Source organism: Prunus avium, chromosome 8, assembly GCF_965620075.1.
Source record: "Prunus avium chromosome 8, drPruAviu1.hap1.1, whole genome shotgun sequence".
Lineage (NCBI taxonomy): Eukaryota > Viridiplantae > Streptophyta > Magnoliopsida > Rosales > Rosaceae > Prunus > Prunus avium.
Genome location: NC_142291.1, coordinates 11,685,035 through 11,695,166, shown reverse-complemented (window position 1 = coordinate 11,695,166; position 10,132 = coordinate 11,685,035). Strand labels below are relative to the sequence as shown.

The 10,132-nt window shown below is 39.1% G+C and overlaps 1 non-coding gene across 1 annotated transcript; it reads right to left on the bottom strand.

Moving 5' to 3' along the window:
• Window positions 1–1,163: 1,163 nt before the first annotated feature.
• On the bottom strand, window positions 1,164–1,270 carry LOC148292273 (small nucleolar RNA R71). Its single transcript, XR_015827215.1, has one exon. It is a non-coding gene; the product is annotated as a small nucleolar RNA R71 (small nucleolar RNA).
• Window positions 1,271–10,132: the final 8,862 nt, after the last annotated feature.

The following is a 10,132-nucleotide window of genomic DNA, read 5'->3' as shown; positions in this document are numbered from 1 at the left end:
CCTTCATCTTTTGCTGCTGTACCTCAAGCATCTTCACATGGGTTCAAAGGTGATCAGTTGTGGCTGCCTTTGCTGCCAACCCATGTGGTTGCCTTTTGCTGCCAACCCATGTGGTTGCCTTTTGGTTGCTGAAAAATGAGTTTTCTGAACCAGGCTTGGTGTAGGAAGGCCAGAGGTTTCAAAATGTATTCAATTGGGCTGAATTTTGGATATGTTATACTAGACACCCAATTGAACAACTTCTATGAAAAATGTCTCCTCATCCGAGTTGTGCAGATTGCTGAAATCAGACCTGTAAGGTGACTTACGAAACTGGACTGACAAGAAGTGTGGCCCAACTTTGGTTTTGTCTTTAAGCTCTTGCTCTTATCCCAATCAGCCCTTAACATGCATGGATTGCATCAAATGTGATCTCTTGCTATCTTAACCTACAAAACACACAAACAGAGGTAAGTGACTCAAAATAAAGAGAAACTAAGCAAAATCACTAAGTAAAGAAGGCAAGCAAGTGTATGAAATTATGGACTTATCAAAACAGAAAATGGATTAAAAGCACAAGTTTAACTCAATAACATAACCAAATCATGAGCTAAAAGGGTACAAAATGATATACAATTATGAACCGATCACAACCCAGACGAGTGACCTCTGAAATTCAGAGTCGTCTAGAAAGAGAGTTGTCAATTGCAAAAGAGCAAGCTCTGGCCACATTTTCAAGTCTTGCTCTCCACACTGAACTTCCTAGTTCTTCACTTTCAAATTCGGAAGCAAGTTCAGACCAAGAAGAAGAAGAAGAGATGGCTGCCAATGAGTTCATGGGAGAACTTGATATCCCAACAATTCCAGCATCTCCTTCAAGCATTTTGCTGCCCACTGTAGCTCGAAATTATGAGCTTAAATCTTCTCATCTTAATATGCTGCCTTCCTTTTATGGTTTACCTAATGAAGATCCATTAACTCATATAAAGGATATTTTTAATGTTGTGAGTTCTTTTCCCTTGACAGGTGTGACAGAAGATCAACTTCGAATGAGAGTGTTTCCATACACTTTGAAGGATAAGGCAAAATATTGGTTGAATTCTTTGAAGCCTGGTTCACTCACTACATGGGCTACCATTCAAAAGAAGTTCTTGGAGAAATACTTCTCCACGCAAAAGACCGACATGCTTAGGGATAAGATCTTGTTATTTGCACAGTAAGATGACGAGTCGTTTTGTGAAGCACGGGAGAGGTTCAATGGGCTGCTCAATCAATGTCCTCATCATGGGATTCCATTGAAGCTTCAAATGCGTTTGTTTTATAAAGGACTAACCCCTTCTAGTCATAATATTGTCACGAATTTTGCAGGTGGTTCTTATAAAACCAAAACTCCAGAAGAAACGTACAAACTCTTTTAGGAGATAGCAATGGAGACCCAACATACGGATACAAGAGGTAAACGTGTTGTTAGTGGTTCTAATGATGCTTCTAGTGTGCAAATTTCAAAACTGGAACAGAAGCTAGATGCTCTTCTTGCATTAAACTCAAGAAGCCCTCCGAAGGAAGTGTGTAGTATTTGCGAAACTCCTAACCATGCTACCATAGCTTGTCCACTTGGGGCTGGATATCCAGAATTTGTGCAAGAGCAAGCTAAGTTGGTAAATTCCTACAACCAAGGTCCAAGAAATGATCCATACTCTCAAAGTTATAATCCAGGTTGGAGGAATCATCCAAACTTTTCATGGAGGAATACTCAGAATCAAGCCAATCCCCCTTCATTCCAAAAGCCACAACAAACATCATCATTGGAGGATATAGTTAAGCAGATGGCAATCAACCAATCCAATTTCCAGCAAACTACACAAGCTGCCATTGCCAAATTGGAAGTTCAAATAGGCCAATTAGCTGCTGAAATAACTCAAAGAGAACCTGGGAAATGGCCAAGCCAAACCGAGATCAATCCAAAGAACCAAGAAGCCAAGGCCATTCATGTGCTCAGAACAGGTAAGATCATTGATAATAAAGTTGATTCTAATCTTTCAAATGATGTTGTGATTGTAGAAGATGAAGAGGAGGAGACCACGGCTACAGAAGGGGAACATCTCAAAACTTCTCAATCTGCTCCTAATGCCAAATCAGATTCTCAGGAATCCAAACAATTCCAATTGCATAAGAGAGATGACAAATTTGTGCCACCACATCTGTTAAGCTCATAATTTCATACATATACATGCCCAAATTTACTTACTTCTTTTGCTTAGTTTCCTAGATTTCTATGTTATTTGCCTCTCTTTGTGTGTTTTGTAGGCAAAAAGAGCAAGAGAGCATAATTCATGCAATTCAAGCATGTTAAAGCCTAATTTGGATGAATCGATGAAGAGCTTAAAGACAAACTCATTTTGGCTACAGCCCCCTGCCAGTCCAGTTTCGTAGGTCATATTTCAAGCTTTGTTTCAGCAACCTACATAGCTCGGATAAGGCAACATTCTTTATGAAAGTTGTTCCAATGGGTGTATACTATAACATATCCAAAATTCAGCCCCATTGGATAAATATGGAGTCTGTTACCTAGCAAACACAGAACCATGCTCAGGATGGATTTTGTCAGCGAGCAAAAACGAGTTAGCAATTTGTTTTGGCCTTAACTTCTTCATCCGAGCTTGGATTGGGCCAATACTTGTGTGGTTGGATCAGACACATTCTGAACTTCAATTTGGAGTGCTTAAAGTCGTCATTTGCTTAAGAGAAGCCCAATTTGTACGCCCTTGAAGTTGCTGGTCATGCTGACCTCAGGATGAGCTATTGTTTCTGGTTGGAAGCTTGGTCATGGTGACATGAAGATGAGCTAGGGCTGCTGGTGGGATTTATTGGTGAAGTGCATAAACCAATTCTGATTTTCTAATACAAGTGCATCAACCAATTCAAATTTTCTAATACAAGTGCATCAACCAATTCAAGATTTTATAATACAAGTGTTGTATGCATTAGCCATATTGAATTCAGATTTTCACTTCCCCTAGGCCTATAAATAGGGATGTTCTCTAAGCTTGTAAACACACCCCAAGGGGGGGAGCTCTCAAACACTTCTCTAGAGCTCCCTTCCCTTCTCTCCCTCAAATTCTCTTAGTTTCTCTTTCAAGCCTTCAATTGTTATAATGAAATATTTGTGCTGAAATTTTCCTTAAGTTTTTCTTAGTTCCACTCTACTTTTCATTATGTAAATTCTTTTCTTTAGTTTTTCAAGTTTGATTAGTTTCCAAGTTTCAATTATGGTTTTTGTTCTTATTCATTATGCTTCTAAGTTAATATGCTAGTTTGAATGATTGATCACCATTTAGGCTTGCATGTTAGCTATCTTGGTTTGAATTAAGAGTATACACCATGCTTTAATTCGAATTGAACTATGAATAGGAAGAGTATGTATGGACATTCGACAACAGGGATTAGATACATGCTTGGTTGTTTAAATTGTTCTTCTATGCTTAATGGGTTCCTAATGCTTAATTTTAGGTTAGACAACAAATGATCAAATTAGGGAATTAGGAACACAAGGTTATGACCACACACCATGGCTTAATCATACTTTAGCTAGAATCAATCCATTAATCTAATTGAACTTGGGAACTTATTTGCTTGAGTTATTTCCTTTTTTCTTGTTGTATTTATTTCCTTTCTTTTTCATTTCTGTTTTGTGTAGGGAAAATGAATTGAATCATTCAATCACCAATCCTCGTGGGATCGACCTCGCACTTACATACGCTATACTACCGAACGGCTCGTGCACTTGCGAGTATCACAAGTTGAGGATGCAACTGAATCCATTTTGGTGCAGTTGTATCTACACAACAACATCTTCAAGAAGATAGATACGTGCCACCCGCTCCATATGTTCCACCGATTCCATTTCCAGGCCGTCTTAAGAAAGCAAAGCAAGATAAGGCTTTTAAAGAGATTTATGATATTTTGAGTAAAGTTAATATCAATTTGCCTTTGCTTGATGTTATTGAACAGATTCCTGCATATGGAAAGTTCATCAAGGACTTGAAAACTCACAAGCTCAATTTCGCTCCAAATGAAGATGTAAAGCTTGACCAGAATGTAAGTGCTGTGTTGCAAAGGAAGCTTCCACCAAAACTAGTTGATCCTGGCAGCTTTGACATTCCCATTAACATTGGAGGCAAGAAGGTTGAAAGAGCCATGTTGGACTTGGGAGCAAGTGTCAACCTAATGCCATATTCATTGTATCAAAAGCTTGGCTTAGAAGGGATGAAGAAGACTTCAATACGACTTGAACTAGCTGATCATTCTATAAAATATCCAAAAGGTATTGTAGAAGATATTTTAGTTCAAGTTAATACACTAATTCTCCCTGCTGATTTTGTAGTGATGGACATGGAAGACAATCCAAATGGAGATCATGTTGATCGCATTCTCCTAGGCAGGCCATTCATGGACACTGCAGACACAGTTATCAAAGTGAAAGATAGCACCCTTTCCATGACTGTTCTGGGTGAAACTGTTGAATTTAAAATGCTTAATGCTCTATCTCAACCTTCTATCTCTCTTGATTCTTGCTTTTCAATTGATGTTGTGGATCATGAGGTTTCTTCCAAAATTTTGCAGAGAAAGTCTAATGATGCTCTAGAAGCTGTCTTAACACAAGAAGAGGAAGATCTTTGTGAACCGGAGTTCCAAGAAGTGGTGGCTGCCTTAGAAGTGTTTCAACCATACCCACCATCCTTTAGGCCACCACTCGAGCCTCTTGGACCATCATCCACGAAATTGGAGCCATCCATTATCACCCCACCAAAGCTAGAACTTAAACCACTGCCCAATCATCTTAAATATACTTATTTGGGTGCTAACAAAACTCTCCCTGTTATAATTGCTGCAGGTCTCACCTCACATGAAGAAGACAGCTTAATTAAGGTTCTAAAAGAGCATAAAACAGCCATTGGGTGGACCATAGCAGACATCAAAGGAATTAGTCCAAGCATGTGCATGCACCGGATTCTAATGGAAGAAGACAGCAAACCATCCCGTGATGCCCAAAGGAGGCTAAATCCCAACATGAAAGAGGTGGTTAGAGCTGAAGTTTTAAAGCTACTCGATGTAGGAATCATCTACCCAATTTCAGATTCTAAGTGGGTGAGCCCTGTACAAGTTGTTCCGAAGAAGTCCAGAATCACCGTTGTGAAGAATGAGAAGAATGAGATAGTTCCTACACGAACTATCACTGGTTGGAGAGTTTGCATTGATTACAGGAAGTTGAACACATCCACTAGAAAAGATCATTTCCCCTTGCCTTTTATTGATCAAATGCTTGAACGTTTATCTGGCCATGCTTACTATTGTTTTCTTGATGGTTTTTCAGGTTATAATCAAATTCCCATTGCTCCGGAAGACCAAGAGAAAACCACATTCACATGCCCATTTGGTACGTTTGCTTATAGAAGGATGCCATTCGGTTTGTGCAATGCCCCAGCAATTTTCCAAAGATGCATGATGGCAATCTTTTCAGATATGGTGGAACGATTCATTGAGGTATTTATGGATGATTTTTCAGTTTTTGGTTCCTCTTTTGATGATTGTCTTCACCACAAATCTGATTTTGAATTGGGAAAAGTGTCACTTCATGGTGAGGCAAGGCATTGTGTTAGGCCATGTGATTTCAAGCAAGGGAATTGAAGTGGATAAAGCCAAGATCGATCTCATCTCAAATCTGCCACCCCCTACCTCTGTGAAAGGAGTTAGAAGCTTTCTGGGTCATGCTGGATTTTATAGAAGGTTCATCAAAAATTTCTCAAGCATTACAAGGCCATTGTGTAATCTCCTTGCTAAGGATGCTGTTTTTGAGTTTAATGAAGCTTGCATGGAAGCCTTTACTACCTTGAAGAGGGAGCTAACTTCAGCCCCTATTATCATAGCTCCAGATTGGTCTTTACCATTTGAAATAATGTGTGATGCCTCTGACTTTGCTATTGGTGCAGTTTTAGGTCAAAAGAAGAACAAGCTCCCCCATGTGATTCATTATGCTAGCCGGACCTTGAATGATGCTCAAATCAACTACTCCACAACAGAGAAGGAGTTCCTTGCTGTGGTTTTTGCTTTAGAAAAATTTCGTTCTTATCTTGTTGGTTCTAAAGTAATTGTTTATTCTGACCATGCAGCCCTTAGATACTTGCTCACTAAGAAGGACGCCAAACCGCGCTTGATTAGATGGATTCTCTTGCTGCAAGAGTTCGATTTGGAAATTCGAGACAAGAAGGGATGTGAGAATGTGGTAGCTGATCATTTGAGCAGAATTGTGGTTGAAGAAAAAGGAGAAGCTGTGCTACCCTTGAATGAGACTTTCCCTGATGAACAACTATATGCTGCCCAAGTCAAAGAACCATGGTATGCTGATTTTGTTAATTATCTTGCTTGTGGTGTTCTTAGAAATGATCTAACTTCTCAGGACAAGAAGAAGTTCTTTTCCATGGTGAAACATTATGTCTGGGATGAACCTTTCTTATTCAAGCATTGCCCGGATCAACTCATCAGAAGATGTGTTCCAGAAGAAGAGCAAGAAAGCATACTTAGGCATAGCCACGAATTGGCTTGTGGAGGTCACTTTGGAGCTAAGAAAACAGCACTTAAAATTCTCCAATCTGGTTTCTTTTGGCCCACTCTATTCAAAGATGCGTTTAATTTTTGAGTTAAGTGTGATAGGTGTCAAAGGATGGGGAACATAAGTCGCAGGAACGAAATGCCATTGAATAGCATACTTGTTGTGGAGCTCTTCGATGTGTGGGGTATTGATTTCATGGGACCATTCCCATCTTCCTTTGGTTGTACTTACATACTTGTTGCTGTTGATTATGTGTCTAAATGGGTGGAAGCCATAGCCACCAAAACCAATGATCATAAGGTGGTGCTCAAGTTCTTGAAGGATAATATTTTCACAAGGTTTGGTACTCCAAGGGCTGTCATTAGTGATGGAGGCAGCCACTTCTGTAACAAGCCATTCGAAGCACTCATGAAGAAGTACAACATCACCCATCGAGTCTCTACACCATATCATCCGCAAACTTCTGGTCAAGTGGAAATAAGCAATAGAGAAATTAAGCACATCCTGGAGAAGGTGGTGAACAATACAAGGAAAGATTGGGCAGCCAAGCTCAATGATTCATTATGGGCTTATAGGACTGCATATAAGACTCCCATTGGAATGAGCCCTTATCGTCTTGTGTTTGGGAAAGCTTGTCACCTGCCAATGGAGCTTGAACACAATGCTTTTTGGGCCATCAAGAAGTTAAATTTTGATCTAGACAAGGCAAGCCATGCAAGAAAGTTTCAGCTCAATGAATTGGAAGAAATTAGACATGAGTCTTATGAGAATGCAAAGCTTTACAAAGAACGAACCAAGAGTTACCATGACAGAAACATTCAACGGAAAGAGTTCTCCAAAGGTATGTCAGTTCTTTTGTTTAACTCACGATTGCGTCTCTTTCCAGGAAAATTGAAGTCTAGATGGCAAGGCCCATTCACCGTGGTCAATGTTTCTCCCTATGGAGCTGTGGAGATTCAAAACCCTAAAGATGGCTCGACTTTCAAAGTAAATGGACAACGTTTAAAGCCATTCTATGAGGGAGTTTTAGCTGGCATCCAAACTGGCCATGTGGTAGATCAACTTCCCTTCGTACCATCAACTTAGCTGATTGCACAATGTCTTGCCAAGACAGTAACTAAGGCGCTTCTTGGGAGGCAACCCATGTGTTCAAGAAGAAGGTGCTTGGTAGCAATCGACCTAATCGCATCAAGGGGGAGCATTTCTATCCTTTCTCTTTACTTGTTTTGTTTTTATTTTAGTCATTTTAAGTTTCTGTTTCTTTAAATAAATAAATAAATAAATAAAATTTTAAAAAAAAGAAGAATTTTTTTTTTTTTTTTTCATATGAGCTAACTTTTGGTAACCCCAGTGAGCACCTCCGTCAATACAGTGTCTAGGAGTTCTTTAGGCGACACCTTCGGTGTCTAAGAAGTTTGGGTTTTAAGCGGGACCATTGTGACCCCTCCAACCTTCCCGAATCCCCTGGCTGTGTTTTCTGAGGCCCTTAACTGGTCATCCGTGAGTTGCTTGTATATATATATTTTTATTTTATTTTATTTTATTTTCTAAACCTTTTTCTTAACTTTTCCCTTTATCATTTACTTATTCTCAATCATCTTTACTTTGCTTTAACATTGAGGACAATGTTCAATTCAGGTCTGGGGGGAAGGTTTTCAAATTTCATTCATTTGTATTTTCAATTTTCGTTCATTTGTCACTAATTTTTTTTTTTAATGTCATACAATCGATGCTATGGAGCTGCCATTGAGGTTTCATATCAGAATTTTGCACTTCACAAAGCTTTGGCTCTTAGAATTCTGGTGGCTAAAGTACCATGCTCAAATTCTCAAAGGAGAATAGTGGAGACTACCCTAGTGAGCTATATTGAGCCTAATTGCTTTCTTGAGAGGGTTTAAAGTGTTTCTATTTCTCATCCCAATTTATTTTCTTCATTTCACTCTAAATGATCTCATTATTCCATTTTGATTGAATACTAAGGATGATTCTCTTTTGCAGATATCATGTGCTTGCTCTCATTCATGAATGAACTCATTGAAGTGATGCTAGGCTATGTGTGCAAAACCATTCGATGTGCTTTCTTTTCACCCTACCTATATGTGTGTTCCATCAACCCTCTTGAAGCCAAACACTTAAAGCCTTTTCTTCTATCACCCTCATCATTTCCCTACCTTTGTATCTCAATCTGAGATACTTGACCTATTGTAGCCATACCCTATAGCTTAGAAATATACAAAGGTGTGCCAAGATAAAGTTTGAAGCAAGGAAGTTGCTGCCATGTGCCTAAATGAAAGATGGTGTGAATCTGTGCAATGAAGTTAATGAAGATGCAGATCAAATCAACGAAGATGAAAGTGTTTCGATTTGATCTAAGTGTAAAATAAATAAATAAATAAATAAAGTCTATGCCAGGTGGTACCATGAAGTTTGCAGCCATGCCATTATAAGTCAATGATACCTTGCAGATCAATGAAGAATGCAACCTTGGTATGTTCTTAAGTTACTTGTTTTTCCTTCCAATTCTTCCATTTCCCATAACCTTAGCCTTTCATTACAACCTTGTGAAAGACCTAGCTGATCTTTGAGGATGTATTCATGGGTGCTGGTAAGTATGTGTGTATCTCTATTCTTAGTATTTGATTCCCTTCTTGAGATCTAACCAAAACTTGTGTTTCTACTTCATACACTCACTTATGCTTTCTTGAGAAAATTAAACCTTAGGTTCTGAACGATTGAGTGTTATCTGTGAGAATTAGAGTCGAAGCATGTTCTTTCCTCAAGGCTTGAGTGTGCTTGCTTTGAAACCGTGTGCCTTTGAGCTATAGCTTCCACATTACACACTGATTGATCACCTATATTGGCAACTCTATGGTGTTGGAGGTATGACTAAAGTTTTCTTTCGTTCTCATTAGTTGATTTCAAGTTTTACTAACCACTTTGTTTTGTAGAGTTAGTAAAGCGTTTGTGGGTATCGTTTCTGTTAAACCCTCAGGAGACACAACTCCTCCTACTAGGGATGCCTAGAGGTTTAAAGGCTTGTTGCATGCGCTCAATGCAATCGAGTTACCTGCGGAAGTGGTTTAGTTAACTTCTTGTTTTGTTTTTAACTTTGTTTTGTGTTGTTTTGCTCGAGGACTAGCAAAATCTAGGTATGGGGGTATTTGATCAGTTCATAATTGTATATCATTTTGTACCCCTCTAGCTTATGATTTGGTTATGTTATTGAGTTAAACTTGTGCTTTTAATCCCTTTTCTGTTTATCATTCAGTTCATTGGGCCTTAGATAGCAATGGTGGCTTTGGATAGGAAAAGATGCAAAATGGTGCAAAAACGAGCAGACTGAGTTAGCAATTTGTTTCGGCCTTAACTTCCTCCTCCCAACATGTATTGGCCCAATTAATATGTGGTTGGAAAGAAGAGATTCTAAACTATAAGATGGACTGCTAAAACGTATCAATTGATGAAGCCAAGCCCAATCCGTGGGCCCATCAAAATGCACACCATACATTCCAGTCTATTTTCGGCAGTCAACTTGCAAGGCCC